This window comes from Theropithecus gelada, chromosome 13, assembly GCF_003255815.1.
Source record: "Theropithecus gelada isolate Dixy chromosome 13, Tgel_1.0, whole genome shotgun sequence".
Taxonomy (NCBI): Eukaryota; Metazoa; Chordata; class Mammalia; order Primates; family Cercopithecidae; genus Theropithecus; species Theropithecus gelada.
In genome coordinates, this window is record NC_037681.1 from 67,018,135 (window position 1) to 67,024,899 (window position 6,765).

Here is a 6,765-nt window from a genome sequence, read left to right on the forward strand (position 1 = left end):
AAAGGGATGGTGCTGGTGGGTGGGGTGGTCATGCCCCCAACTCTGCCACTATCTCAGGGTAGGTCAGGCAATCCAACTTTCAGGAACCAAGAACCATCACCCTCCTCCTTTCTCTAATACTCATTTCAGAGGTCAAACAGTTTGTCATTTACGTCTTCAAACACAAAGATTCTCATTATTACCTGCTTTCCCTGGCCACTTGCCCTGCACTCTCCCCAAGTGTTACTATATATGATATAATTATCAGTATGGTTGTATTTAAGTCTTTTATCTTGCTATTTATTTTCCATTTTAAACAGCTATTCTTTCTTCCTTTTTTCCTCTTTTCCTGATGTATCAGTTTGTTCTCACATTGCTAATAAAGACATACCCAGGACTGGGGATTATATAAAGGAAAGAGGTTTAATTGACTCACAGTTCAGCATGCCTGGGGAGGCCTTACAATCATGGCAGAAAGCAAAGGGGAAGCAAGACATGTCTTACATGGCAGCAGGCAAGAGAAAGCTTGTACAGGGAACTCCCCTTTGTAAAACCATCAGATTTTGTGAGACTTATTCACTAGCACGAGAACAGCACAGGAAAGACCCGAGCCCATGATTCAGTTACTTCCTACCGGGCCCCTCCCATGGCACGTGGGAACTATGGAAGCTACAATTCAAGATGAGATTTGGGTGAGGACACAGCCAAACCATATTACCTGACTTTTTTTTCTCTTGGTTGGTGGATACATTTTTTGAAATTGAGGTGAATTTAAAGTGAATATTTCAGTAGCATTTATTACATTCACAAAGTTGTATAACTATTGCCTCTATCTAGTTTCAAAACACTTTTATCACTCCAGAAAGAAACCTCATATACATTAAGCAGTTGCTCCTCATTTTCCCTTCAAACCCTACCATCCCCAGCCCATAGCAACCACCAACGTACATTCTGTCTATGAATTTACCAGTTCTGGATATTTCATGTAAATGGAAACATACAACATATAGCGTTTTGTGTCTGGCTACTTTCACGTAGCATAATGTTTTTGAGGTTCATCCACATTGTAGCAGGTATCAGCACTTCATTACTTTTTATGGCTTAATAATATTCCACTGTATCAATATACCACAATTTATCCATTCACCAATTGATAAACATTTGAGCTGTCTTCACCTTTTGGCTACTGGGAATAGTGCCACTGTGAACATGGTATGCATATGTATTTATTTGAGGACCTGTTTTCAATTATTTTGGATATATACCTAGCTCTAGAATTGCTGGGTCTTTTTGTAATTCTATAATTAACTTTTTCAAGAACCTCTGAACTGTTTTCCAGAGGTTGAACCATTTTACGTTCCCACTAGCAATGAACAGGGTTCCAATTTCTTCATATCTTCACCAACACTTATTTTCCTTCCCCTAGCCCTAATTATAGCCATCCTAGTGGGTGTAAAGGGGTACCTCATTGAGGTTTTTATTTACATTTACCTAATGACTAACTACTAATGATGTTGCATACCTTTTCATGTGCTTGTTGGTGATTTATATCTTGTTTGGAGAAATGTCTGTTCAAGTCTTTTGCCCCTTTAAAAAATAAATTATTTGTCATTTTATTGTTGAATGATAAGATAACTTTATACATTCTGGATGCTAGAGTCTTATGAGGTATTTGATTTTTAAGTATTTTCTCTCATTATGTATGTTGTCTTTTCACTTTCTTGATACTGTCCTTTGATGCAGAAAAGTTTTGTTAATTTTTATGAAGTCCAGTTTTGGTTTTGCTTTTGTTGTTATGCTTTTGACATCATATATAAGAAACTGTTGATCTATCCCTAGGTTTTCTCCTAAAAGTTTATGGTCTTAGCTCATATCTTTTGGTTGTCAATTCATTTTGAGTAAATGTTTGTATATGTTGAGAGGGAAGGATCCAGATTCATTCTTTTGCATGTGGATATCTAGTTTGTCTAATCACCATTTATTCTTTTTTTTTTTACTTTTTTTTATTATTTATTTATTTATTTATTTATTTATTTATTATTATTATACTGTAAGTTGTAGGGTACATGTGCATAACGTGCAGGTTTGTTACGTATGTATACTTGTGCCTTGTTGGTGTGCTGCACCCATCAACTCGTCATTTACATCAGGTATAACTCCCAATGCAATCCCTCCCCCCTCCCCCCTCCCCATGATAGGCCCCGGTGTGTGATGTTCCCCTTCCTGAGTCCAAGTGATCTCATTGTTCAGTTCCCACCTATGAGTGAGAACATGCGGTGTTTGGTTTTCTTAATCACCATTTATTAAAGAGACTACTCTTTTCCTAAGACCATTGAATGATCTTGGCATCCTCCTGACTTTCTTTTTGATTTTTTTTTTTTTTTGGGTATTCCACTTTGTCTTTACTGTTGGCTTATTAGAAATACCTCTTTGTTTTATTTATTTATTTATTTATTTACAGGGATTGCTCTAGGTTTTACGACATGCATCTTTAATTTTTCTTAGTCTACCTTTGTTATAGTTTGAATGTATGTATCCTTCCAAAATGTATGTTGGAACTTAAACCCCAAGGTGATGGTATTAAGAGGTGGGAACTTTGGGAGGTAATTTGGAAGTGGAGAGCCCTCATGGATGGGATTAGTGCCCTTATAAAAGGGCTTAAGAGAGTTTTTTGTTGTTTGTTTTAACCCCCTTTTCCCTTCTACCACGTGAGGCCATAGTGTTTGTTCCTTTCCCTCTGGAGCATGCGGCAACAAAATGCCATCTTGGAAGCAGAGAGTGAGCCCTCACCAGATGCCAAATCTGCTGATTCCTTGATCTTAGGCTTCCCAGCCTCTAGAACTATGAGAAATGAATTTTTACTATTTATGAATGACCCAGTCTATGGTAGATTGCTATGACAGCAGGAAGAGACTAAGATAACCTTCAGATAATACTATACCACTTAATGTGCAATGTAAGAATTTTATAAGAATATAGTTCTATTTCTGTTTTTCTATCCCTTTTGTTATTATTTTTATAGGTTTTATTTCTACATGTTATAAACCATGTAATATACGGCTATTAGTTTTGCTTTAGATGGTCAATTGTGTTTTTTATTTTTAATTATATATATATATATCTAATGTTATATATCTAACATTATATATGATGTTATATCATATATATAGTGTGTGTGTGTGTATATGCATATATAAATATATATATATATATATAAAAAATAGTTTGGGTTTTGGTGTTTTTTTTGAGAAATGGTCTGGGTCTATCACCCCGACTGGAGTGTAGTGGCATGATCTCAGCTCATGCAGCCTTGACCTCCTGAGCTCAAGTGATCATTACATCTCAGCCACCTGAGTAGCTGGGACTATAGGAGTGTGCTACCACACCCAGCTATATTTTTGTATTTTTTGTAGAGATAGGGTTTTGCCATGTTGCCTAGGTTGGTCTTAAACTCTCGGGCTCAAGCAATATACCTGCCTCAGCCTCCAGAAGTGCTGGGATTACAGGTGTGAGCCATCATACCCGGCCAAGATCAATTATGTTTTAAAGGAATTTTTTAACAGAGAAAGAAATGTCTCATATTTACCCATATATTTACCATTTCTTGTGCTCTTCATTTCTTTGTGTAGGCCAGTGGTTTCATCTGGTACCATGTTCTTTCTGCCTCAGGAACTTTATTTCGTATTTCTTGTATTGAAGATCTTCTGGTTTAAAAAAAAACTTCAAGCCTTTTATTGTCTGACAAACATTTATCTTACCTTCAATTTTAAAGAATATCTCTGGTGGATATAGAATTCTAGATTGACAGTGCTTTCTTTTTCTTTTATCACTTTAAAGATGCGATTTCATTAAGTTCTAGTTTGCATTATTTCTGAAGAGAAGTCTGCAATTATATCTGTCTTTGTTCCCTGTATAAAATGTGTCTTTTTTTCTCTCTGCTGTTAATTTTTTCCTACTTATTACTGGTCTTCAGTGATTTAATTATGAAGTGCCTCGCTTGATATGGTTTGCTTTGTTCTTATCCTACTTCGGATTTGTTGAGCTTCTTGGATCTATATGTTTATAGTTTTCATTAAATTTGGGACTTTTTGGCCTTATGTCTTCAAATCACCACCCTTAATCCCTTTCGAGGACTCCAGTTATGTGTGTACATTAAATCATTTAATATCATCTTAAGGTAATTGAGGCTCTGTGTTTCCATGTTTCTTTGGTTTCCTTGTTCTCTGCTTTAGTTTGGATAGTTTCTACTGCTATGTCTTCAGTGTCACAGATACTTCATTCCACAATGTCTAATCTACTGTTAAGCTCAGCCACTGAATTATTCATTACAGGTGTTGTATTTTTTAGCTCCACAAGTTCCATTTGGTTATTTTCTATATCTTCCAGGTTTTTCTTCACTATGTTCATGTTTTCCTTTAAATCGTTGTGTTTATTTTAATTTTTTAAGTCCTTGTCTGCTAACGTTATTATCTCTGTCATTTTGGGGTTTGTTTCTATTACATGATTTTTCTCCTGATTTGGGGTTCTATTTCCCTACTTATTTGCATATCTAGTATTTTTAACATTCTGAATTTAATGTTGTTAAATGTCTGTATTTTGTTGTGGCTTTAAAAATGGTAAAATTTGTTTTGGCTGGCAGTTATGGTAGTAGTGGATGAACTTCCTCTTTTTGAGGCTGCTTTCTAAACCTTATTGGAGGGTCTAGAGTTACCTCTACTTTTCGGCTTAGTTAGCCCTTCTACTAATGCCTTCCCCTTTCGAGATTTCTATTGAATTTCCTGGACAGTCAGCAAGGTTTCTTCACATTGGCGAGCTGAAACTCAAACATTGCCCAGTGAGCCCTGGGAACCAATCAGCTCACAGCTCCGTGGTAGTTCTTTGCCTAGCACTGTGAAGTTTCACCTTACGCATGTGCAGCTTAGTATTCAGCAACAGATTCAAAGGGATCCCAGGAGACTTTTTTGCTGTTATATTCTCTCCTCTCTGATACTCTGCCTTGAAAAGTCTGCTCAACTATCTCCTCAACTCGGCAAGACCACTATGCTCTGCTTGGGTTCCCCCTCATTGTGCTACAAGCCAGAGAGCATTTTCAGCAGAAAGTTAGAGTGATAGTAGGGTTTGCCCCATTTGTTCGCTACTTTCAGGAATCACAGTCCTGTGCTACATGCTGTTCAATGTTTGAAAAGAGAGGTTTCATATATTCTGTTCAATTTTAAAGTTGCTCACATTAGAAAGGTATGTCTAGTACCAGTTATTTGGGTATGGTGGAGGTGGAAATCTCTACTCTCTCTACTTGAAGCACATCAATAAAGTGATCTGCTTCTCCAGTCCCTTCTCAGGAGCCTGGGTTGCAAGCAACAGAAGCTGTTTGTGGCCGAATAAACAGAAAAGAAATCTTAAAAGGATCACAGGCAGGTCACAGGATTGTAGAAAGGCTAGAGAAGCTGCTCAAGATAGAAACAGTGTCCAACACATGACTCAGGAACTAATTTGATGAGAAAACCACTTTCAATACCATTGCTTTCACCAAACCCTAGACATCCTATGTGTACAGTTGTCACTTCTGAACCAGGAACTCAATTATACCACAACCAACATCACTGCCTGCCCTAATGTGCCACTTCCTGGGTCAGGAACTGAATTGTGTACCCACCACTAAAGCTGCAGTCTCCAGAGACAATGTGCCCTGTATTTAACTCTAGCTACACTAGCTTTTAAGTCTGACAAGGAAAGCAAGAGTCTGTAATTTCAGCTTCTATAAGGAAGGGATATTCTTTTCTTCCCACCAAGGCTCACCATGTAGAAGATTCTTCAAACTCAAAATGTGGTTCTGATGTCCAGTGGCCAAAACATCCACTATGAGGCACAACCCTGTGTGAGTCTTGGGATGTTTTTCTGGCACTCTCGATGCTGAAACACAAAATAAAATCATTAATTTCATTTTTGGAGGAGGGATCTGTGATCTAGCCTCCTTTGGAGCCTATGAGAGAAGACCACTCCTGAATCTTATGAGTATTCCATACCAGCAACCTGTAAGGAAATGTCCTTTGCTATAGTTCGGCAATGGGTGATGATACCATCAGTAATAATGACTAATATCCTGAACTTAGGTTTTGGCAGAAAACAGTTAGAAATGAAAATGGCAAAACATTAACAGTGCTTGAGCCGAAGTTCTCAGAGGCTGGGCCATACTTCTGAGTTTCTGGTATGTAATGAACTAGAAAAAGAGATCTATGTACATTCTAACTGGGAATGAAAACCAGGCAAACCAATCCTACTGGGTTTATTTATCAGCCTGATCATTAGGAACCAGTGACCTTTAAGAAATTGCTGTGGTGTTTAAGTCATTAATACCTTAGCTCAGAATATTGTGCAGTGTACATACACTGGAGCACTAAGAGAAGAGGGTGCCAATGGGAGGTTTTAGTGGCAGGGAGAAAAATAGGGATAGGGATAGGTAGGGCATGTGGCAGGATGCTGTAGGGAAGGCCAATAGGCACCCTGGGGAGTGAAGAGGCTGCATTGTGAGGATTCTGGGCATTGTGGTGGGAAGAAGTGTTAAAGAATGACCATCATTTTATCTCCTTACCAGTGACTTCTAAGAAGATGGTTCAGAGAGGAAGAAGAATACAGGCCAAAATTAGGGATTCAGAGTCAGTATGGACTCCTGTATTGACAATCCACCTGAAATTTGGAACAAATCACAGATTTGATTTGGAGCCTTCTCACCTTCCTCTCCTCTTAACATTTGCCTCTCTCCTAAACTTCTTTTTTTTTTTTTTTTTT